Here is a 26,597-nt window from a genome sequence, read left to right as displayed (position 1 = left end):
TTTGCACTGTTTTGATTTGGTTAAAATAGATGCAAACTCTGGTCTTTTCTATTTTTAATACCTAGCCATTACATAATCCACACCGTAATTGCTGACTTGAAAAACTACTGGCAACAGTAGAAAATCCCCAGAGTTTTAAACAGGAAAAGGATTATTATAGCACAAAAGCCTTTGGCAGTTTTACTGACTGGTAAACCGTCTGCAATCGTCACTTGCCAGTGGAAGTCACATGGGCCCTGGGAAGCACTCCCCACCTCAGGGAAAGCAGGCTGGGGGAAGGGATGAGCCGCAGCCTCAGCTGGGAGGAGGGCGCTTTGTGCGGCGAGGCAGGGGGTGGGATGGTGCACTGGAGCTCCCGCTGGGCCCAGCTCAGAGTCGGGCATGGAGGAAGGAGTGAGCTTCAGGTTACCCTCCCTCCCAGGGGTCACATTTTACTGCATTTGTTTCTTGCTAGAGAGTAAGTCTGCAGCATCCAGGACCTCTCTCTCATCAACTTCCCCGACCCTCCTGTAGACTCCCACACATTTCTGGGTGAGCCTGAGTGAGGGTGAACTATCCCAGTTAAACAGATGATTTTATAAAGACAAAGGAACAACAAAGACTGCTTGTTAATCACACAGACCTGACCCACTCTTCTGCAAGAACTATTTAATTCCTCAATAAAATGATCCAATAACAATATAAGAACTCATTAAGACAAAAGTCTCTGTATGTGTGCTGGGGGTGTGGGTAATGCAGGAGATATAAAAGGAACAGGGACAGCTTTCCCTAATTTTGCCAATTCTGCCACAATTCTAACCCTAATAATCAAGGAGGGTCAGTCCAATTTGGGAAACTATATGTGACAATCTATTCAATAAATGTTTGCTGAATGCCACACACTGGACTAGCTGCTGGGGATATAACAGTGAGCAAAACCACTGCCCTCGTGGAACTGCCAGGTCAGTGAGGGAGACAGACATTAATCAAAACATTACATAAACATATCATTACAAACCATGATGAAGGGTTCTGAGAGGAAAGCATAGGGCGCTAGGGGCATTTAGAATAGGAAGACCACACAGGGTCTGAGGGTTCCTAGGAGACACTTTAGGGTTCTCTTTAATTCAGCATCTCATCTTCCTTCCCATTCCCTCCCCTCCCTCCTTCCTTCCTTCCTATAGTTAATATTTACTGGTTTTTTTCCTACGTACAAAGGATAATGCTAGGTTCTTTGTATGTATGGTCTCATTTGATTCATAGAGCAAACTTACAATTCAGCACTTTAAGACAAAAGGGTCTGTTAAGAAAAGCCAAGCCACACTTTACAGTAAGAACTATATATAAAATTTATGACATGTATTAAGACTCAACTGGCTGCAGGTGACGAAAATCCAAATCAAACTTTGAAAAGGAAAAAAAAAAAAGGAAAGCCTAGACCCATGTAAATGAAACATCCAGAGTTAGACTAGCTTAAGGCAGGGTTAGATCCTGGTGCCCAAAAGACGCCATCTGGTCTCCACCTCTATCTCGAAGCTTAGCTTTCATCTGTGTTGGCTTCAGAACGCCCCCTGGGTAGCAAGGCGGCCTCCAGCGGCCTCAGGGTTATGTATATTCTACAGGTTTGGCAGCCCAGTTGGAAAAGATGAGAACTCATTTCTTAACAGTCCCAGTGAACGTCCAGAGGCCTGACTGGCCTGGATTTGAGACCATGCCCATGCTAACTGCTGTTCTCTGACCGGCACAGTCTTGTGTCCTCCATCCAGAATCAAAGGATAGACTTTATTCCACCAGAACCTGATCTGAGAATAGGAAGGAGGTGGTTCTCCCCCCACAAAAAAAATCAAGGTGCTCTTACCTCAGAAGGGACAATGACATTGAGCAGTCAAAGCCCACTCTTCTCTACTGTCCTCAAAGTTTGGAATTACAGTGGATGTTGAGACTAAACTACAGGCTCTTCCATCCCCTGGGCCTCCCTCCCTGAGGAACAAGGGGGAGCTTATTCAGTGTGGCTCTGGCTGGGTCTGCCCTTGGCGTCTTACTTTCGGGCACCCACTGGAGTCAGTATCTGTTTAGGTACTTGCTCAGAGCAGTCTTCAGGTCCCATTACTCTGTGGAAGACTTGTCCTGCCTCCATTCACTCCCTACTCAGTGCTTGCGTAGCTGGGGAGGTCACAGCTCTCTGGCTCTGATTAGTGTCCCCAGGGCTCTATAAATTATAGGAAAGGAAGGGAATGACAAGCCCTTTGTTGGGAAGTTTTGCTTCCCTTTTGGACTCTGCACTGGAAATGGCTTCCATAAGGCAGAAAGGGGAGTATCTAGAAGGTTCCTGGAGCACCCAACAAATAGACCTCCATAAGAAAGATCTGGGGCGGTGTGGAATCCGTGGATCACTTTTAAACATTCTATGAGTTACACAGCACTACAGCAATCAGATGTCAGCTGCAACCACCTTGTTCTTGGGCATGTTATAAAAGCTGCCTGGGTCCCCCTATCCAATGACCTTCCCACAATTTCCGCAAACTCCCAGAGGCTAATGCTTTTAACAATCCCTTCTGGCTCTGGCTCCTGCTGGACTTTTGATCTCACTCATATCTCACCTCCTGAAGCTGGTCTCTTCCCTCTGCTCTGACATGTCCCAGAAGTGGGACTCGGGGCATGTTTTTTCTATGCTTTACCAAAAATAAAAATATACACGTATATAAACAATCAAGTCATTTTGTGTTCATTAGCCTTTCCTAAAGTTATGAAAAGACAGAAGGGTTTTATATTACCATGTTGCTTGGCTCCTTCACCCTCTCTCAATTGGGAGGAGTCCCCCTTCCCTCAGGAAACTAAATTCCCCTCATATTATTCAGAGCAACTCAGCTCTTCATCCCCCTAACTCTGATGTTCAAAGACCCTCAGCTGGAGTCAGTTCCACTATGAACCATCCACTCCAGGTTCCCCTCCGACCAGCATTAAGGAACAAAAAGAAGTTTTGAACCTTCACTCTCACCACTACCATTCTGTAATGGAATGATTTTCCCCCCTAAGATTATGAATTGTGCCACCCTTTATAGAATAGAACTGGCTGCAGTCAGTTTTGGTTTTAAATGCGTGAACTCCTCAGCTCAGAGAAAAGACTGTTTTACAAGTCTAAAACAATTCCCATATACCTATATTGGGGTGTATGACACTGATAATGTGATTGGGGAAAGCAGTGCTTCTGTTCCAAAGGCATTACCCACCTTTGAAAGACAAAGGGGTTTATGTCCTTGGACCACCCTGTGACAGAATTTCTATTGTTTCCAGGCTGGAGTACTAGAGCGTCAAACCCTAGGGAGACAGGCAAAACTAAGGTGCCAGTTTCCAGGATTCCTTTCATCTAGGTTGGTGGGTGCCTGAGACCAAGGTTAAAACCAGCTGAGAGGCTTCTCCAAAGGAGAGGCAAGGACAAATGCAAGGAACTGGTTTCCTCCCAAGACCTAGGGCAGCTCTAATAAGCCTTGCCCTGCTAGGCCACATAGTTAATTCCCTTCCCTTTCTAAGGGGAGGGAGCAAGCAAGGCACTCCCAGGGCTCAGGAGGCCCCAGTCCCTTTCACTGCATCAGAGGCGGGAGGCAGAGAGGCTCTGCAAGGCTGTGAGTACCAAAAAGGAGCAAGTCCTAGGCAAGAAAAATTCTGAGCTTTGAACTCCTTTGTTCATCACACCAAAAACTGCAACTGCAGGCACCATGGCCCAGCAGCCTCCCGGAGGAATCCTTTTAGTTCCTGGGAAGGGAGGGGAAGTGAGAGGTCCCTGAATTCTTTACAGAAGCTAAGATTTATAGTATCAGTTTAAACAAATGAGAGAGGAAGAGGTGAGGATAGGGAATAAATCTTTTATCTTACATAAGGGGAAGAAAAAAGCTGACACTTCATTTATGTCATAATTAGAAGAATTAATTGTTTTTAACTTAAAGGTTAAAATGGATGAATATATTCCAAACCAAGTAAATAAGAGTATCTTTTAAAACATGAACATTCTATTCATATCGCTCTGTACTTGCTTTTGTCACTGATACAGAATCTACTTCAATGTTTTCGTGGCCACACAGCACTTCACAGTCCCCCTACTCGTGGATATTTACCAATGTAAAGAACATTCTTGTCCAGAGAATTCGGTGCTCAAGGATCAGCATTTTTTTAGACGAAATTCCAGTTTATCCTGCTGTGACTTGCCTATTTGTATTCTTGCCCATTTCCTGTAGAGTCTGTTGTCTTTCCCTCATTGATTTCTAGCAACTCTTTATAGATTATAGATCTTACTCCATTGTCTATCACATACATCACAAAACTTTTCTCCCAGCCTGCTGGAAGTCCTTTAACTTTGTTTATGATGACTTTGCCATACAGAAGTTTCTCATTTTTATGTGGCAAAACCAATTACAAACAGCGTAGAAAGTATTGCCATGGAAGGAACACACTCCAAGCTCTGAGCCACACAGCCTCTTCTGCCAGGGGCCATGGAGCTGTGCTCGGTAGGTTCCTATGGTGAAACATCTGATGAGGCAATCACTTTCTGAGCTGTTCACATCTGGTTTTACAGCCAAGGTGGTGGTGTAAATTTATCAAGTTAAGAAGGAGCAAAAAGAATGGTGAAAATTTTATTTGCCTGCTTGTTTTCATCTATTTGGAGGCTTCTTAAATGTTTGGAATCATGCACTACCAATGTCAAAGGAATCCTGAGCCAATGAAAATCCTAACATCTTCGAAAACAATAATCTGAGTTTTTCCAGACTCTTTTAAACTATGTGGGTTTCAGGGCATTATTTGCTGTCACTGTAGAGGGAAAAATACATTCCAGATCCCACAGGAATAGAAAGGTTCGAGAGTCTAATGGCTCCTAGAGTTTTAAGTAAGAAACCTGTCAAGTCTCCCTTCAGCCTCTCACAGAAGATTAGCACTGGTCCAGTGTGATCCTGAACAGTTCAAAACACCCTAGTGGCTAAATAGGATTTTGCCTGCAAGAGTACTTGGTCCCTGTTACTGCAAACTCTGCCTACAGACCCAGTCCCTTTTGGAGGCATCCCACTTGGCCAGAACTACCCACCGCCCCACTACTAAAATTCCACAGTATTTAGGCCAGATGCGCAGAAGGCAAGCCTGAAAGATGGTTCTGGCCTCCTTCCCCCTAGTTGAAACATGACACTCCTTAAGGAACTTGATTTCTGGACAATGAAGGTTCTGCCAAAAAATCATCCTTCAGTACCCAGTGGTACCAAAAGGAAAAATAGATGGTCTATCTCAATGCTGCTTTAAGACCACTATTCCTATAACCTTACAAAAAAATCTTTCTTTTGCCGAGGCCTGTACCAAACAACTATGCTCCTCCTCGCTGCTGCAAGCTACTGACGTCTCGGTCATCAAGGACTTTGGCCCCTTGATAGGAGTCTGCCTTCCCACTCCAAGGCAGACTTTTTGCCTGCTCATGGCCTCCTATATTTCCACTTCTCCTTGTCTTTACTTCTACAGTTTCTGTTCTTCAACTTCCTTAAGGATTTCTAGCCTCTTGATACCACCCCCCAACATTTTGCTTCCTATCAGTCTTCTTCTAGATTCACTTCTTTCTCTAGTCAACTAGACAACCACTCTGCTACCAATATCCTAGACTGCCCTTATTCCAAGTCTTCCATTTGCCCCACAAAACACAGTTCCTATTTGAATACGAATGTCCTCCACTTTAATCCCCAAGTTGCTGAGCACTGCTAAAGCAATCATCAGTCATGAAGGCTGTTCCTCTAGAAAGCCATTGTTTCCAGTATTAGCTGGGTCCTTAGCACTGCTCAGCTATCCTCCTACATGTCTCCAGATCACTGCCACTGGCATAACAGCTTTTAAAAACCATGCCACTGTCCCCACTATCTCACCTGCTCCCAGCAGATGCCCTCAATTTCTTCTACCCAGAGAAAACAAAGCCCAAAAGAAAGAAACTGCCTCCCCTAAACCTTACCAAATCCTTCTGCCCCATCACTTCCCTCACCGCCATTAAATGAGACTTAATAGTGCTCAGCACAGTGCTAACAAAGGGTAGTAAAGTAACAAATGGTGATAGTGGTGGTAATGGAGTTAAAAATCAGCAAAAGTCTTGTCCTTTGTTCAGTTCAAGCCTAATTTCTCTACGGGTACTCAGGATACAGTAGGCCTTTCTCCCCAAGAGCCTTGCTCAACAATTTTCATTTCTCTTTTCTATCTTCAACTTCTCCCTCTCCACTAGCTCTTTCCCTACAGCATGGGGACATGCCTGCATCTCAAAAAATAATCCTCCCTAGATCCTGTGCCCCCCTCTACTACCCTTCACTAACTCTCCTCTGCTCACAGACAAGCTTCTTGGAAGAGTGGCCTCCCAAACTGGGTCCTCACCCTTGCCTCCATTTGCTAGCTGCAGAGGTACTATCTAATAAAAGAAAGCGGACTGCTCTTATTTACCAAAGGCTGCTCTTTGGAAAACTGTTTTGGAGATTAGCAACGAGGTATAGGGAAAGGAAATACATTGTGTTGCTATTGATTCCGAATTTTATCATATGAACGAGAATAGATTTTCCTTTGTATCAGCACTATCTCTGACTAGAGTATAAGCAAGACTGTTTAAAGGGTTCTTTAAGATAAAGAAATTTGTTCTCACAAAACTTCCCTGATCCTCTAGGTCCAAAAGCTAGAAACAGTCTCTTCTATTTGCATTCCCATAGCATGTCTATACCTGTCATTTCTTCTCACTGTGTCTCAAATTATCATCAAACTCTCTGCAGTTAATAAATAATTGATAAATGAAATGAATGGATTTTACAAGTACCTATTATAGACTGGATAATTCTAATAATAAATCAATCTACTCAACCAATTAAATCAGGTCCCTGAAGAAACTCACTGTGGAGTTTTGCTAACTTTCTAAATATTAGAATTTTTTTTACACAACTTTTTTTTTTTTACTAAATTTACCAAAGTTGCATTCAGTGATTCACATCCCGTAATTTAGGTTTTCACTTATTTAAACGTACCTTGAAAAGTCTCAAATACTAAGGTATTACCATGCCATTTGGTGTTCAGTCTAAAAGGACGGAGGTAAAAGTCAGTGAGGCGGGAATTACCCAATCTAAGGGATGTGAGCAGGGCATTCCAGGAGAAGGAATGCATTCCCCACCCCCCACCTCAAAAATATCTGGAGAAATGCTCCCCTAGAAGGGGCTGAGACCTTCTCTTAGTGTCTCCTCCAGTTCCTTTCACATAGTCTGACTGTCAGCTCCTTAGCACAGGCACAGCTTTGCCATTCCTGGACCTCCTGAAGTGTGTTCATTTCCAAAACAAGGAAGTTTGCCTAGAAAATCTCAAGTCTTTTCTGATGCAAATAATTGCACATTACTTAAAGCCTGAAAATCAATTTTTATTTTGAAAAGCAGGTTCAATGCATAAAGAAACCCGGTGGCAAATCTTTTTGTGATATGAAGAATCTCCATGTCCCTGTCCCCCAACTACCCCCAATATAGCTGTTAGATCACCTATATGAAACCAACAATTCTCCTAAAGCAGAACACGGAGATTGGTGTCAGAAGCTTCTTCCAAAGCACTGACACTCCTGCCCCCACAGTCCCTCTGAAGAAGTCAGTCTTTAATCCTGGCCCAGGCAGAAACACAGGCTTGGAGGGTAAAAAGGTGCCCAGGAAAGCATATGCAAGGAAACACAGGGCAGGGCCAGGTGACAGGCTCCAGTCCTTCTGCAGCCAGAACCAGAAACTCCCAGTTTGCTTTACCCTTGTAGTGTGTGTAATTTCCAGCAGGGCTAAAAATCACCAATGGCACAAGGCCATCGGGCAGGGCCAGGCTGGGTAAGTGACAGCCAGGGATGAGCTGGAGAGGCTCCTGATGTAGAATCCAAGCAGTAAGGTGGTGGAGAGCCTCCTACAGAAGACTTCTAAAGTAGCTGTCTTCTTTGAGAAATCTCCTACCTCCACGGACCTCTTCATTTGCTCCAGAGACTTTCTCAGCAGGCTGATCTTTTTAGAAGAGGAGATCATGTGACTGGGACTCAAGTGGCACCAGCATATTGGTTTTAAAAATGTCCCTTCTCTGTGGGGTTGGTCACCAGCTCACAGAGCAGAAACTTCCCATGGTCCCTCCATTTCCTCCCTCACCACTATAAAATCTGAGTCTAAGACTTGTCCCCAACCCACCCAGCCAAGCTGTAGCATGAGCCACACAGCTCAACATGCCTCAGGGAGAAGATTCCTTCAGTCCTTCCCTGGCTTGCTCACTCATTCATTCACCCACTGTTTCCAAGCACAGTGACTGCCCTCTACGCTCCAAGCACTCCAAGTACTGGGCTGCAGGGATGTCTTGCAGGATTCTTAGTGGACATCAGTCTAGCAATTTCCTAAGAACCTCTTTAGAGCAGACCCTGTTGATTCAGAACTTCTGACAGGAGATAACTGCTTTTTGTGTCTATGTTATCAGGAGGGGTTAGCTAAATAATTTAATCCTATAAATAAGATTGTCAGTTGGAAAACCGAAGTGATTTAAGAGACTTGATTTTCTACTCATTAAAGCGGGTCCTCTTAGAATCCCTATTAGCTAGTGCATACACAAATGAGTTACCATGTGCTTCCAAAAGTAAACAAACCTAATGACTTCACAAAAAATTTTTTTTCTTGTAATTAATTCAGACAAGCCCTTCCCTCATGGGTCTAAGTCAAATGCTTTTATTGTATTGCTCTCAAAAGAATGAAGCCAGAATTCAATAAACCACCATGCTACCACACAAGCTCTGCTCTAACCAAACTGGCCAACCTTACTTAAAACACCTCAAGCTATTTATTGACAGATTAGGGCTTTTTTTTTAAACCTTGAATTCCACAGAACATCCAATGATGTCTGGTTAGAGGAATGTCAGGGCCTACAAGGGACAGGGGACAGGGCAGTGACTGTGAGTGACATGGTGTCTCCCCTGGGCTCTCTTCTTCCTCCCGTCTCTTACCTGTGGGAACCCCTAGCTCCAGGCTGCAACTTTTCCTCTAGCCTTTCCCTCCTTGGAAAATTCATCTCTAAGAGACGGAGAGTGGAGAAATGAGAAATGCAATTTGAAGCCTAAACACCTGAGTCTGAGTCCTAATTCTACTCTCTATTTGAACTTCAGCCCTATAAAAGGAGCAAAACAATAATGCATAATATATGGGATTATGTTAAGATAAGTTACTGTATATAATGGCCTTTGTAAATGGCAGAGTGATTTTAAAATAATGTTGTGGCTGCTGTTTTATTATGATGTTTAGACCCAATCCTACCTCTCCTCAAGCTCCACTCTCAGGTACCAACTGAGACAAATGCCAACAGGAAAGGGAGAAATGAGATATGACCCACCCCTCCCCCAAGAATCTCTAGAGTTTCCACTCTCACCTACTGCCTCTATTTTTACAGGTAACTTTTTCTCTAAATGGGAATTCACAGCCTAAAGAACATTTCCATTTAGATGTACCCTCTAGCCCTTCAAATTTAACTCCAAGAAACAAATCTGTCTCCCCTTCTAGGAGAGTGGTTCTCCTTTCCAGTTACCCCCATAACTCATGACAAGTAATCTTCCAACTTCACAGGGTGGACAGACACCTTGGCATTATCAGTGATTTATTATTTTTCTTCTTTATCTTCTTCTTGCCTGACAGACTACCAAATCAGTGGTTTCTTCTATGAAAGGTCCTTCAGATTGGTCCTCTTCCTTATAATCCCACTGCCTACCCCAACTGGTGGCCTCATTATTTTGTATTTCAGGCCTGGACTGCCACTATAGCTTCCTAACTGGTTTCCCTAACCTCAATTTTCAACTCATTTATTTCATCCATTCACACCATAAAACCTTTCCTGATCACTGCTTTTATCACTATTCATTACCTAGCCCATCAAAGTTAAAAAACAAACAAAAAAAAACTGGTTTCAACCCACCCACTACCCTCAAGTCAGAATCTACTTCTTACTTTTTTTTAAGCAGCTTTTTTTCTGATTCAGAAAAGATAACTTCTGTTAACAATAAATTGTATGATTTAAGAAACATATACACACAGCTATGGCTATATTTATCTCAAATGAAATAGGTTCACATGCTATATAATTTTTCAGGCATATACTGGAGCCATCTTTCTGTGTCAAAAATTATAGATTTACTTCATGTACCACTGTATGGACATACCACAATTTACCTGACCAATCCCCTATCAATGGCCATTCTGGCTGCTTTATAAAGTCTGCAGTAATCAATGACCTCATACTTATATCTCTGGTACACTTTTCTTGGGATAAATATCTAGAAGTTGAGTCACGGGTTTGAGAGCATGTGCATCTTAAATTTGATACATACTGCCAAACTGAACTTCAGAGAGAATGAATGTATTAACATTTATTCCTAACAACAGAGTATGAGTTCTTGTTTTCTCCAGCCCTCACCAGCAAAAAATATTTCCTTCTTTTTAATTTTTGTCAGTCTAACAATTGAAAAATGGTATCTCATTTCTGTTTGTGTTCTTTGGATTATACATGAAACAGCCTTTTTCTATATGCTTTATTGGTCTTTTGTATTTATTCTTCTATGACTTTTCCCATATTCTTTTTGTGTTTTTGCTTTTTCCCTATTGATCTGTAAGAGCTTTGTGCACATTAAGAGATATGCTGAAAACTCTTCTTAACTAGTTGACATCTACTTTTTATTTTGTTTATGGTATTTGTTGTCATTGTTTAAAGCTAATCCACCACCCTTTCTCCTTTATGGTTTCTGCCTTTGGTACCACACTAAAAGTATATATATATTTTCTAGTATACTTGTCACTTTAGTTTTTATGTAAAAGTCTTTAATCTATCTAAAATTAATTTTACTAGAAGGGTACAGATTTTCTTTTAAATGGTTAGACATCTGTCCTAAATACTATCCTATCCCATAGAAACCTAGGTCTGTTTCTGAACTCTCTAATCTATTCTGAGCTTGCTCCCCAACAAGAATTCTTCTTTCCAGTCAGAGGAGGTTTTTCATTGCCCACAATAGGTTTTATGTAGGTTGCTGTCTATATTCATACCGTTGCCTTTGCTGGGAACATTCTCTTACCTTCCATCCACAGATCCTTCAAAGCAAAACCATTTCTAGGGTAAGTAAACACTAGAAACAAGAAATGTTGCCAAAAGGGAGAAGATAATGTAAAAGAACACATCGGAAGTTCTACAAATCCTCTGTGTGGCTAAGAAGCAGTGAGCTTTTTACTCTGCAGAGCCCTTCAGTGGACTTTGGATATAGAGAGGTGAACTTGGGAGGGAGACTTAGAGTTCAGCTGCTTTGCATAAGAGAGCAAGAAGTATTTGGAGTGCTTAGTGGCAAGAGAGTAAGGAAGTTTTGCAGAGGAGAGAAAGATAAGATTATAAAAGACCAAGACCTGGGTGATATTAATAGTGATGAATTCAATGGAGAGGTGGGCAGAGCACTTTAAGAGACAGGGATAGCCAGTATTAGAATTCAAGTTGCTTACTTTGCTGCAATGTAAAATACTCTCCATTATCCCAAACTTTAATAAAGTCGGCTACACACATAAAGGCTTTGAACTGGGAGATTTCTGAGTTCTATACCTGGGTCAGTGTGGATGGAAACAAGGACAGCATGCTGGAGACAAAAAGATAATCTATAATCTGAACTGAGTGGAAGCAAGAGCTCAAAATCAGAGTAACCATGAATAGATGAGCTCCCAGGCATCTGGTGAATTCTGGGTGAAGGAATCAGAGTTTCTACAAGTTACAGAATGACACTTTAAGCTAAAATTTTAAGGGAAAGGGGTTCCAGCTAACTAATGTGTTGCACTAGGATACTCAATCCTCAGAACCTTTTAAACAGAATCCAACTACACTAGGTACAGTAGTGACAGACGTAGCTGGTGGGGGAGGTGCTGGTTACTCTGCTCATACAAGAAACAAGCTGAGGATTATATGCCCCATCCCTTCACCGCTGCACATGGTCCCAAAGGGGTCTTCTGGTCCCTACCTCACCTCAGCTATCCTTAGTCCAACTCTCACCTCTTCCATGCAGCTCTCTCACCAGGTTTTAGTCCTTGGACCTTTCCTTTCCAGAACTGCCGTTTTCCTTAAAAATCTAAGCCTCAGTTTAACCTTTAATTATTATTATTTTTTTCTGTTCATTAACTTCTCTGTGGAATTCAACTATGGATGCCTTGCAGACAAGAACTACAATAAGAAAGAAAAGAAAAAAAGAAAAAAAAAACCATCCACACACATTCTACACATCTTATATTACACTCAGGGCCTATTAAATTCCTGGCTGGGGAACAGTGGAAGACAGTGATGCAGATATGAGTTTACTAATCACCCTGGATGGTGACGCTTCTAAATTAAGGAACAAAGGAAGAAGAATAGGAATAGGAAGGAACAAGGGAATAGGGAGAAGAAGATGGGCTGATGAAGAATATAATTTGGCTTGGGACATGTAGAGTTTAAAATGCCTAAGAGCCATTTAGGTTATACTGTCAATAGTGTTTGGCCACTGTGAGTCAGGAACTAAGAAGAGAGATCTGGGTTGGAGATCGAGACTTGAGAGTTTCTGACCTATCAGTGGTAGTTAAAATCATAAGCACAGATGATATCACCCATGTATAGTTCACAGAGGGAAGGGAGAAGGGAGGGATAAGGACAGAATCTTAGGAAACATCCTCATGTAGAGAGCCTGTTAGGGAAAGACTAGTTGGGGAAAGCAAGCCTTCTGCAGTTACAGATGAACTAACAATGATAAATACCTACAGACTGACCAAATAACTGACTGGTTCTATTTAAGATCTCTAAATGGGTTTCAAGCCTTCCTGCAAATGAACTCACTGATCTTCACAGTTAAAACCATGATCTTTCAGAGGAAGGGGCAGAAATGGACAAGAGCCATAGGCCAAGGCCTGTAAGGTGGGGCTCGTGGGTAGAGGATGCTTTCTGTTGATGTTCAAAGAGCATCATACCTAAGGGAAGGGTCAAAGCTGAGCCTTTTCATCTAGTCTGTTTTATGATTAGCTCAGTCAACTGAGTTAAGATCAGCCAACCAAAGACCTCACTAGTAACAGTAAAGACACATACAACAGGGTCTCAAAGGGACCTAAAATTTCTTAATCAGAAGTCTTAGTCAGTGATTTCTACCTGTTTCAAGTGATTTTTCCTGTCCTGGTTGGGAATGACATACATAGGAAGTGACTGGCTTCCTCTCTGGTTACCAGCTATGCCAGCTGGAGTTCCTGGCACCTGGTCATCTACCTACCAGATTTAAATGGCTCTCCATCTACAAGACGGCCCTGCCCATTTATTTCCACTGAAGGTTTATCTCCACTGAAGGGTTGAGAAAAACTGTTATAGTCTGGACTGCCCATGAGCTATAAAAGAAGAGGAATTTCACAGGCAAAGTAGAAAATGTATTAATGTCACACCCATTCCATAAGAATGAGCTCCATCCCACCTGACACTGATGCCCACATGTAAAGTCAAAATCTGAACTAGCAGTGAGACTTGAGTCTAATGCTGAGATGAACAGTCCCAGAGTGGGAGAGAAGGGGTGCTCAGCAGTACTACAGAAATCCTAGAAAAGGTCAAACCTGGAGAAAGAAGCCTCAGAGAAGTCCTCTTTACTTGGATCCAGAAGCTGATGATACCATTGGCCATGATGGCATCACCCCATTCACCACTTCCTGTTTCAACTAGAGGAAGAGGGAAAAGGAAATAGAATCCAAATGTGGGAGAAAGAATGGAGAATTTTTACCTCCTTCCCCACCTTGGGGCTCCATTCCAGATCAGAGCTAGCCTTATGTAGACACATAGTAAGTAGTTAAACACATGGTGTGATTCTAGCAGACAGACTGGTAAATAACAGATGCTCAGTGGGCATTTGCTGAATGAAGAGCACCAGGAGAGATTTCCTACCCTCAAAGGATTTTTTTCACTGACTGTTACATTACCTTCATCTAGAATTCCTCCATTTGAGTCCATTCCTTTGGGATAAAGCCTTGTACCTTCCCAAAACTGTGCTCCACCAAACACTATATTCTGTAAGATCTCAAACATTTCTTCAGCCAAAAAAAGAAAAAAAAAGGTTCTCTAGTTAACTAAGTCTGGAAAATGTTATACTCTCTATCTCCTTTTTGGAGCTTCATAAATGCATTTTAAAAGCTCTTTTTGAGGCAGAGGCAGTTGGAAAGCTAACATGAAATTCAAGACAGGGGCTCAACTAAGTCTAATAGTGTTGTTCTAGAAGCAGAGCTGGATAGACCAGCAAGACATTCAATTAGCCCGAAGTGTAGTGGCAGAGTTCAGGGTGGTCAACACTGGGAGATCTGTGCACAGGCAGGACTCTACCTATCGAAGCCTAGTTGTAAGAAAACATTCTAGTATCGGAGAAAAGACCTGGCCTGAGAGAGGCTGGGAAGCAAAGGCCACAATCCTTGGTAAGGGCCTGACAACAAGGTTGTAGTCCTAGACAAGGCTGGGGGTCCAGGCAGGGCAACTGGACAGAGTTTGATCCTCTCAAGGGGAAAAGCCAAAATTAAAGGTGAAATGGAGGACAGGCCTGAGGGTGAAAGGTATCTATGAAGCCAACTGTGAGGAGCTAGGAAAAGCACTGAGATTCCCTGGGGGAGGAAAAGATGTGACAATTCAGACAAAGGCCGTTTGAGAGCACTGGGAAATAAAAGATGAACAGTCTACTAGGAGCTAATTCAATCCAAAAACACTGAAGATCTGAATCACAGGTACTATGCTGGCAACCTCTGGCTTAGCTATTTTGGCTCCAGAAAGTTAGTGAACAAGGGGGAACTGCACCTCTGTAGGACACCCTCAGTGCTTTACAACTGCTTTGGACATGGCTTATTCTACTTTCCGGTAAAGCCCTATCTCAGCACAGCTCATTGGGAAATCAAGACCGGAAGTTGTCTGTGACCAGAAGCCAGAGGAAGTACCCTGCCCGTGTTGTCATCGGTGGTATCTTTTGCACCACCATTTACATCATTTCTGGGAAGCTGCCTCCTGCTTCTTGTGATCCATCACAGTCTTGTCTGAGGACATCACAGCAAACCACAGACCCAAAGGTCCTACCCTCCTTGTTACATTCTGCCTGTCAGCTGTTCTCCAGACAACACCATGACTGCACATTTAGCACGCTGGTGGGAAATCTTTCTACCCAGCACCCCCTCTTGAGTTCAACAGCCTCTATACCCACCACTCTCAGCTCCTTATCTTTCCTCAGACAAAACTGTGAAGAAAATAAAGCATTTCTTTAGGGTCCCAACTTCTCTTTTCAGGGCCTTTATCACAAACCCAGTGGTGTCTCCTCCCTGTCACTATGACTGGAGACGTAGTGTTCTCTCTTCTCTGCCCCTGCCTTAGTCTGGTTCTCAGAAATCAATCTCACAAACTCATTCATACTTCCACTTACATGATTAAGATACTTCACAATCTAACCCCTTCCTAGAGTCTCATCATTTTTAATAGAGTCTCAAAAGACAAATCAAGGGAAAGAAATTTCACCTGTGGAATTCCAAGCAATAGCAAATGGTTGAGGCAAGTCTGAGGGGCAGGACATATTCTTGGCCCCTGAAATTACACTACTTGACAGACCAGCCCTGTCTCTTCTTATTCCATCATCTGACACCCTTAAGCTCTCTCCTCTGCCAGCCCAGAGGCTAGGTTCCCCTGGCTCTGAGCCAATACCCACTGCCATCTGGTCTCCCTTGGAAAGGCAAAAGAGAGACACCTCTTGTTTACTCAGTAATAATTCACTGTAATAATCAAAACAGGTGCCACCAGCTTCCAGTAAACGCACTAAGGCCACACCACACCCTCACCTCTGCCCCCATCATGGCTTACTCCTTGGAACACATCAACAGATTTTATTTGGATGACAGGACAGAGTTTCTTAAATAGTGCATCAGAGTTACCAGTGGTGTTTTGACACTGTGAGTTACACTACAGTGAAGACCTAGAGGTAAAGAACAAAGACTTTTTTAATCTTCCCCTACAGCCAATTGGTATCTATCCCACGTATGTTGTTGCAGCATCTCTATATATAGAACCTAGTACTATTCTATAAACAGGGTGCTCTGGTTAAACATGTCTCAACGAGCAAAACTGTGAGGTAGAGAAAGATGGTATCTCCCTCTCTTCTCTTCTTTACCCACCCTCCTTTCCTAAATCTTGTAGAGACAGAAAAGCTCTGTCAAAACAACATGGGCTTTGGAACTGGACAGACCTGTGAAATAAATCTTTGCTCAGCCTTTTATTAGCTGTCTGACCTTGGGCAAGTTATATACCTTCTCTGACTTTCAGCTTGCCCATGTACAAAAATGGAGATGATACTTTATTGATTTGCATTATGATAATTAAATAAGAAAATAAATGAAAACATCTAATATATGCCTGGCTCTAAGGATGTAGTGTTCTTTCCAATCTAGCTCATTAGGCACCCTCACGTTACTCACTGGCTGTCCAAGGTGCATGCCCCACACAACCTTCCCTTTCTTCCCTAAACCCTATCAAAGTTCCCATCCCTTAGAAGAGCTGATCTAATCACACTGCTAAAAGGAAAGCAATTCTGATAAAAGGAAGTCAAGTAAAACGTGGATGCCATTACTGGGTTCCTATATTAACTCTGTGGGAGATGTTTCTGCATGAAAAAAAAAAGTGTGTGGAAATTTAAGTGAAAGTAAGGACATCTAATGATAAGACTCTCCCAGAAGACAGGAGACCTGTGTGCTGGCCTCCTTCCCTGCAAGCACAGCCTCTGTGCTAAAGATGAGAAACCATCAGAGCTACAGGACATCATCTGAGATTGCTGAATATCACATCTCAAACCAACAGGTCCAGAATAGAACTTGGGAGCCTTCTGCTCTGGCCAGCAACCATCACCTCCTTAGCCAAGAAGTTACAGTGGTGCTTTTTTTCCTAGGAGGTTTCCAGCACTATTTTAAACTCTTTGGAATCAAGGAGCAACAGGATTTGATTATGGTCATAGCCTTTAAACAGCCTATTGGAGGCCTGGGCTCCACTTCCAGAATCACACCTTACCTCTCTAAATGGCCTTGGCAAAGTGGGCCTGCATCTTGAAATCTCTTTCAGTGATCTAGCAAGGAGGACCACAGAGAAATTTCCACATATAGGATCACAGAAGCAGATCATTATGACTAAAAACGGCCTAAGTGTAATCACCTGGCACAACATGCTATGCTGACTATAAATCAATCACAATTCACCATGGGAGTTCTCATCATGAGGGACTCTAGGAGTGTGCACATTCTACTTGACTTTCTTGGCAAGCCCTCAGGGAGCCCAGGCTGGGCTCTCAGGAGTGTCTGGACACCACCAGGGGGTGAAAGGGGCTGGCTGGCAGCTTCAGCAGATGCAGAAAGAGGAAATGAAGGTAAAGTCCAAGGTGAGGGAGGGGCTGGTCCAGGCAGGATTTTCTGACAGCACGTGCTCAGGAAGCTGGCAAAGCAGAGACAACAATAACAAATGTTTTAAATTATTTCATATTTATCCAAGTAGTCACCATGGCAAAAATTAGAATTTTGCTGGATTTTCCTTACACTTTGCTAGATTTCTTTATAGTTTTTTTGTGTTTAATATTGTTTTTGAAATAAATACTGAGGGCTGAAATTATGAGGGACATCATAATCTTTCTATTACGTAGCCCTCTAAAGTTACTAATCTAGTCACTGGCTTCAGCAAGAAGCAAGGAAAACCAGGATTCCAAAGCTTCAAGGTCAATATTCATTTCTTCATTCAATAAACATTTCTTCAGGGGCTAGTAAGTGCCAAGTCTTTACTCAGTCCTGGATACAGCAGCAAACAAAACAGATATGGTTCCTGAGTTCCCGGAACTCACAGCCCAGTGAAAAGAGTAGAGAGTACGATCAGGATCCAAAGCAAAAGGTCTATACTGGGAAACAGGCAAGATTCTGTGGACAGCAATGGGATGCAGAGGGAGAAGAGACCATGCAGACAAGGTCCTGTTCAGGAAGATGAGCTGGGTCAAATAATACCCTTATCCTCCCACTCTGTTTGGCAAGGGAGAGAGCCACTGTGCTGGGTTGAATTAACCAAGAACAAGTGCCCAGGGCCCTCACAACCAGGACTACTGTGAAGCTGCTCCATCTCTGCTTACAGCCATGAACTGTGACATGTGCCATGTGAGCTATATGTGAGATCCGGAAAGCTCCAAAAAGAAAAAAGACTTGAATTGCCTACTGACAAGAATTCTAAGAAATACAGCAGGCCAGAAATGGGGAACATAAAAACAAGTGCCAGAAGAAGCTGGGTGACCCTCCTTCAAATTGTCGCTGACACTTCTCTGACATTGCAAGAAAATGAAAACAAAGCCTGATTTCACCTGGAAGGGTGGGGCCAAGAAGAGACCTGCTAAAATGATCAGAATACAGCCAGAAGTCTCCTGACAGGCATGCCTGCTTTAGGGTGTGAAGTGGGCAGGGATGAGGAAGTGCTGTGGCATGCTGCGTTAGAGACAGGAGCCATCTGAGCAGCTCAGCCCCAGTACTACCAAAAGCCGAAGGCCATGGTGAGGGTGAACAGCTGATAAGAACAATAGCAGGGGCTTCAGAATGAGTGCCCAGCCAGCAGAGCAGTGGCGGGAAGAGATTTCCAAGTATTTGATCTGTCAGGGCCTCAGTTTCCTTACTGAAAACGGAGATGATAATAAGAGCATGATAATAAGAGCATGGTTTCCTAGGGTAACATACTACAAACTGGGTGACTTTAAACACAGAGATTTATTCCCTCACATTTCTGGAGGCTAGACATCCAAAATGTAAGTGTCAACAGGGCCATGCTCCCTCTGAAGGTACAAGGGAAGAATCTTTCCTTGCTTCTTCCAGCTTCTGATGGTTGTCAGTAACCTTTATCATTCTTTGTGGCAGCATATTTCTAATCTCTGCCTCCATTTCTACATGCTCATCTTCTTTTTGTGTGTCTCCTTCTTCTTATAAGAACACCAGTCACTGGATTAGGGCCCATCCTAATCCAGTATGACTTCACCATAACTTGATTACATCTTACAAAGACTCTATTTCCAAATAAGAGCACATTCACAGGTTCTGGGTAGACAAGAATATTCAGGGGGACACTATTCAAGCCAGTACAGAGCACCTGTTATGGAATAATCATCCTCCCTCCATCATGAGTCAGAAGCAAGACACTGGGCAGCACTAGAGCCCAAAAGGAGCAGATGAGGGCAGAGCTAGAACACAATGGGTTCTCACCATTCAGTACCCTCTCTATCAATACCTATCAATACTCCCTAGACTGGAGTGAACAAATACCTGCTACAGTCACCTCATTTGTTTTCTAAACAACACAGAACTTGTCATTCCAAACTAACAATGGCCCCTTCAAAGCAGTCCCCAAATTAGGGCCACTAAGGAGGAGCTCCCAGAGCCAGCAGAGAAGCTGCACCAAGGAGCACAGCAGCCCCATCACTGAGTCAGGCTGCGAGTTCTGATCCCAAACCGCTTCACCAGCATATTCACCCCACAGTTCAGCAAATGCATGACTACTGACAGAGTCCAACCATTAAATTCATTCTCTAAAATGGAGATTTGCTATTTGCTATCGCTAGGACAGCCTACTTTCAAATAAGGGGAAGAGAGAACAGATTAAAGGCTCCTACTCCTGTTCCTTCAGAAAAGGGGTTTGGGACACTACTGAAAAGAAAAAGAGCCAGATCTCAAATGCTATCTTCATATCAAAATAAATCCCAGATGGAGCAAAGATTTAAGTTTATAAAGATTTAAAAATACATAGCCACACAAAGCACTCAAAGAGAATGAATAACTATTTTTATAATTTTGAGATAGGGAAGCACGCCTTTTCTAAACATTGGCCTAGTAGCAAAAAAAAAAAAAACTATGAGGGAAAAAGGTTATTTCAACTACCTAAAAAAGTCAAACTTACAGATAGATTTAAAAATTGCATGGTCAGGGTATAGCTCAGTGGTAGAGCGTCTACTTAGCAAGCACAAGGTCCTTGGTTCAATCCCCAGTACCTCCATTAAAATAAATAAATAAATAAATAAACCTAATTACCTCTCCACTCCCCACCAAAACAGTTTTTTAAATTGCATAAACAAAGTTGAAAAACAAATGACAAACTGGGAGCAATTCTGTCAACACTTAGCTCTTACAAATTGTTAAGAAAATATTTACTGTATAGCACAGGGAAATATATACAAGATCTTACAGTAGCTCACAGAGAAAAAAATGTGACAATGAATATACATGTGTTAATGTAGAACTGAAGAATTGTGTTCTACACTGTAATTTGATAAAACATTGTAAAATGATTATAAATCAATAAAAATGTTAAAAAAAGAAAATACTACTCAGAAAATGTACAAAGAAAATATTACTGGGAAAATACGCACCTTACATACATAAACTCTTCATGTGGTAGGTGCTCTGTACTGGGTTAAATAGTGTCCCCCTAAAAATTTTGAATAAGTGATTCAAAAAATAGATATAGCCGTCCAAAATACATTTGAAAAGATATAATATTCTAAGAAATGTAAATTAAGTTATATTTATTGAGTACCATATCTCAGTTACTATCAAAGCATTTTACTTGGATTAAGTAATTTACTGTTCATGAAATGGGTGCTGTAATTATTCCTACTTTACCAAAGATGAAACTGAGAGACAGAGAAGTTAAATGATTTACCCAAGGTCACACAATAAGTGGCTGAGTCAGAATTCAGGCCCCATCAGGCTAGCTCCAGAGTCACACTCTCAACTACCATGTTACGGTGACAAGACCACCTGTCAAGTGGGGAAGACGAAAAACATGCAAGCCAGTGTTATTGATGATGCGGAGAAACAGGCAATCTCACACGCTGTTGGTATAAGTTAGCATTCTTAAGGGTAGTTTTGCTACATGAATAAACATTTTAACTGTGCATATCCTTTCACTCAGTCATTCTATTTCTTGGAATTTATCCTAAGGAGATACTAGACAACTGTATAAAGATTACATACCAACATACTTACCACAGAATATACATAATAAAAATATTACAAATAAGCCCAACAGGCACACCAAAAATCCAGCAAATTCATTCATTCAGCAAATATTATTGAGCACCACTGGTATACCAGGAAATGGTCTAAACTCTAAGCACAGAGCAGTGGATTAAAAAAAAAAAACCAAGATCCCTGTTTTCATGGAGCTTACATTCCAATGGAGGGTGTTGGGCAATAAACAAATAAGAAAAATATATACTATATCAAGTGGTGCTAAATGCTATAAAGAAAAGTAAAGGAAAAAAGGGAAATAGAAAAGAAAAGGAAGTTGTTACTAATTTTAAGTAAAAGAGTCAGGGAAGGCCCCATTGATTAGAGATGAGATAAATATATTAAATACTAGAGAATAAAATGCATTATGATATATCCACCCATGGAAATATAATTCAGTCATTTATTCTGTACTTTACTAACATGAAAAGGTGTCTATAACACATAATCAAATAAAAAAGGATTCTCACCACACACACAAAAAGAAGTATGTGAGGTGATGGATGTGTTAACAATATTGTGGTAATCGATGAACAATAGACACACATCATCACATTGTATACTTTAAACTTACATCATGTTATACGTCAACTATATCTCAATGCAGCTGGGGGAAAAGGTGAAAACAATTACAACATAGTATTAAAGAAGAAAAACAGTCTTAAGATATGATTCCATTAATATGAAATTACATGCATGTACATGCTTATGCTTTTAATGAGAAAGAGGAACACCACCGAGATTGATAATACCAAGCAAGGGTCCAGGCTGAGTGCCAGACAAGTGGTACAGGCATCATGTGTGTGTTCTCCCACCCACTCACTCATCCTCCTCCCCACACCTACACTTTGTTCCAGAGGATTTAAGACAACAAATCCACATATTGCCCCCAAGTTCCTTCACTCAACCCATCCTCCCTCACCCTTTACCCTGCTTTTCCCAGAAGCCAGGCCAACGGTAAGGTGAAAAGGATAAAAGCTTAAGATCAAGGCAAGCTGAGAAGGGTAAGAAGGATGGAGGGAAACTCACAGATCTGGATGGGATTCCTGTGTCAGCACATGGAAAACATCCCGGGAGGTATATTTTCGCCCTGCAGATCTATTAAGATTTGAAGCAAGACTATCTGATTTAGATTCCTTATTACATCTCCTACTAAACCCTAAATGCCTTGCAGGGCAGCCAGGAGCAAGACTGACATTTACAAGGAGGTGACAAAACACAGCAGGCCAGAACACCGACCCTGGCCCATGAGTGCCTGTATCTTCCTATGAGGAGAAAGTGACACAGAGCTGAGCCCTTTTTCCCTCCTACCATATCCCTTCCTCCATGCCTGCACCCAACAAACTATCCCAGCTATGCCACAACCACCCTAGAGAGTCACAGACTTCCCCATCAAGATTCTCAGACTAGGTCCCTACCAAGAAAGTTACCCAGGGTGACCAGCCATGCTAGTGGGACACTTTCAGCTGGGATGAAGTTTTCAGTAACCTGGTGGACAGGGTCCAGATATATTTGCTCTCAAATGCGTAGCAGCTGTTTATACTTCCTGCTTGAGCATAAAGCCACAAACAAAAAATTGGCAACTTCCTAAAGGTGGAATCCATGTTGCTATTCCCTATTTCTTTAGCCTGAGGGTAAGAGTGGAGGCACATGAGTAGAGATAGGGCACCTAGAGAAAGACAACTATTTCAAAATATTTCTCAAATACTGTCACTTCTTGGATACCTGCTATACGCTAGGCCCCATGTTAAGTGCTTTCATATACTTACACCAAAAATGACAAATCATTTTTATCAAAATGATAAAACATTCCTATCTATGTGCTATCAACATTATTATTATCAACATATCTATGTGTTATCAAACATTCCTACTATGTGCTACTAAATTTAAGAAGCCTAAGGCAGACACAGGTCCAGCTGCCCTGCTGACAGGTGACTACCCAAGATACGAGATTCTTCTCAAGGCTGCAACACAGAAGTCTCACAACATACTATCAGGCCACAGTTTCAAGGCCTCATTCCAGCTTCTGCTCTCCTTCCTGGGCCGGGAACATCTCTCTCTCACACTCACACACACACACACACACACACACACACACACACACAAATCCTCCAACACACTTGGTCTGCAAGTGGAAGAAATTCTTCACTAGTGAAGAACACAAAATGAAATCAGAGAAAATCCAAAGCACTCATCTCGTTAGAGGAGTCTCTTCCTCTTTCCCCACCCCTCCCTTGTCTTCCTTGATATGTAGTCAATAGCAACTTCTATTATGCTCATCACTACAGGATATAATCATAAGACATGCCTCATGCTTAAAGAATTTACTCCATTTGGAAAAATAAAAATCAACACACAGTAAACATGTTATTAAAAAGGGGTACTCCAGTGTATACGTCAAACAGAAACAGACTCAGATATAGAAAACAAACTAGTGGTCACCAAAGGGAAGAGAAAAGTGGGGAGAGACAAATTAGGAGTATGGGGTTAGCAGATACAAATTACTATGTAAAAAACAAATAAGCACCAAGGATATACTATAGCACAGGAAATTATAGCCATTATCTTTTAACTTATAGAGTATAATCTGCAAAACACCAAATCACCACGCTGTACACCTGAAACTAATATTGTAAATCCACTACACTTCAATAAAAAGGGGGACTCATTTTACACATTTCTAGTGTAAGAGAGGTGCTATTAAGATAAATGGAGGTTGTAAAACAAGTAAGACAAATGGTGGGAAAATCCTGGCATACAGAGGTATCTTCTATTTCAAACACAATCTCCCTTTTTAGTTCTATTCTTAGTAGAAATGTGTTTCAATTCAAGAAAAATCTCAAATACAAAAATCTAAGACATGAAGTTGGGAATTATTCACTAGAAAAAGGGATCTTTCTCCTTGCTGAGAAGTTTAGGGAGATACCATTTAACCAATCCCCAACCCCTCTTCCTATTACCACCCCTCCACACACACATTTACATCCAGCTTTTCAGGTTCATAATTATAAAATGAAGCAAAGTACTTTAAAAATTGTACAAAAGACAATATATTGACAGATGACTAGATAAAGAAAATTGGTACACACGCAAAATGGAATACTATTCAGCCTAAAAGAAAGAAATTCTATTACACGGTACAACATGGATGAACCTCAAAGACATTCTGCTAAGTGCAATCAGCTAGACACAAGACGACAAATACTATACGATTCTACTTACAGGAGGTATCTAAAAGAGTCAAATTCCTAGAAACAGAAAGTAGAAGGGTTGTTACCAGGGGTCAGAGGGAGGGAAACATGAGGGGCTGCTGTTTAATGGGTATAAGAGTTTCAACTGTGCAAAATGAAGTTTTGGCAATCTGTTGCACAACAATATGAATATACTTAACACTACGGAACCATGCACTTAAAAATGGTTAAGATGATAAATTGTATGTATTTTTTACCACAATTTTTAAAAAGATAACATACACGTGTGTTAAAAATTTTCAGAAATACAAAAAGATACTTAAAAAACAAATAACAAACTTAGAGGTAATTGGGGTATAACAAGTACAGAGTCCCCCTTTTTTTCCCACACAAATAAATACTAACACTAGCATGCCACAAACATTATTTTGCTTGCTTTAGTTTTCTCTGAAAGATAGCTCTTAGAGATTGTTCCACATCAGTGTGTGAGAGTGTATGCGTATGTATGTATGAGGGTGGTGTATCTCTCTCATTCTTTTTAATTACTGGACAGCATGGTGCTATCCACCATAATTTACTCAACTAGCCCCTTATCAATATATAGTAAGATACACTTTAAAGCAAAATGTGTTAAAGGCTTTGCACACTAATTTTGCACATTTTTCCCTCAGTAAAAATGTTGATTTCATTCTTTATAACGCCTCCAAGCAACTATGAATGATGACTGACATTTGCTTTAGTTTGAATTTAACAGCGTTTCACCTCAGTTCATATCTACTAGGTTTTATGTTGACTTTGTCATTGTCACAAGGAGTCACCAAAGATATGATCAAGGGAACACATGAAATATGCATAATTCTTTGAATATTATGGTCACCTCTTACCCCATCATCCTTATAAATGGTTTGTCAATGGTACAGTAGTCCCCTCTTATTTGTGTGGGATACATTCCAAATCCTGAAACCATGGAGAGTGCCAAACTCTATGTATGCTATGTTTTTCCCTTCAGCATATACAGCATGGATATGCTGGACAAAGGGATGATTCACATCCTGGAAAGGAAGGAGTAGGACAGCATGAGATTTCATCATGCTACTCAGAACAGCACGCAATTTAAAACTTAAGAAGTTTATTTCTGGAATTTTCCATTTAATATTTTCAGACCTGAAGTAATTGAAACTGCAAAAAGTGAAACCTCCAATAAGGGACAACTACTATCTACCTTCCACTGTATTTAACTCTGAGGAAATTTTAAAATATGTATCTACATATGTGTGTGTATACACACACACACATACATTTTCATTACTTAAGTTAATTTTTATTTTTGCTCAACACTGAGCAAATTCTTTTTTTTTGACTTTTTAAAATTGGAGTGTAGTTGATTTACAATGTTAGTTTCAGATGTACAGCAAAGCAATTCTGTTGTACATCTACATACATATTTTTTTTCAGATCCTTTTCCATTATATGTTATTACAAGACATTGAGCGAAGGCCTTTCAGAATATGCAGATAGGCTACTCTCCCGAACCCTGTACCATACAGTTGGTCCTTGTTTAAGTAACTTTTGTTTTAAAAAACACCTGTTTCACTTCAGTGTCTCTGGGTCTGTTGTTCAGTCTCTTTTAGAGAAAGCACAGTGAGATAGAATGAGTAAGGGCTCCACAGACACACCAGGGCTTGAATCTCAGTTCTGCCATGTGCAAGTTAATCCATCTCTCAGAGTCTCTGGCTTGTCATCTATAAATCAAGGCCAATACCCTCTCTCTCTTACATAGGGGAAATCGCCACACAGGGTGAAAAGTCTATTCAAGAAGATCAAAGTGCTGTCTCTGTTGAACTCGCACTGCCTGGGGAAGTCCAAGAACTGCTTAGAGAAGTGGTAAAGGACGAGAAGGAATGTGTCCAGTTAATGAGAGAAAGAGCACTTCCGGCAGAGGCAACAACACACACGCACAGGGTGACAGCTATGCGGAGCCACAAAGCACCAACACAGGTACCGACAACAAGGTGAAATGCAATTTAGTCAGCAGGTCCTTACTGAGTACCTCTATGCACTAGGCACTGAAGACAGAACGGTGAGCAAGAAGGTCGCTGTCCTCATGGAGCTTATAATCTAGTACGAGAAAGACAAACCAGTAAAATGCGGTAAGGGGTCTAATGAAAGCAAACGGGGTGCTAAGACAGTGACATGGTGTTGCTTTGTACAGAGTGGCTAGAAAAGACCTCTAAGAGGAGATAATACTTAAATGACACGTAAAGGGAAGGGATAGTTAATGAGGTGAAGAGCAAGGTAAAGAGTATTCTAGGCAAAGGCCCTGAAACCAGACAGC

The 26,597-nt window shown here is 41.6% G+C and overlaps 1 non-coding gene across 1 annotated transcript in view; it reads right to left on the bottom strand.

Moving 5' to 3' along the window:
- Positions 1 to 26,597, bottom strand: part of LOC107033318 (uncharacterized) — a 96,421-nt gene that overhangs the window by 47,855 nt on the left and 21,969 nt on the right. Inside the window, exon 4 of the transcript XR_012058908.1 lies at positions 20,719 to 20,816. This is a non-coding gene — a transcript (uncharacterized protein). The remainder of the gene's footprint in view (positions 1 to 20,718; positions 20,817 to 26,597) is intronic.

The sequence above is a fragment of the Vicugna pacos genome, chromosome 15 (genome assembly GCF_048564905.1).
Source record: "Vicugna pacos chromosome 15, VicPac4, whole genome shotgun sequence".
Lineage (NCBI taxonomy): Eukaryota > Metazoa > Chordata > Mammalia > Artiodactyla > Camelidae > Vicugna > Vicugna pacos.
The sequence above is the reverse complement of the archived record's forward strand: the minus strand, read 5'-3'. Positions and strand labels throughout refer to the sequence as shown.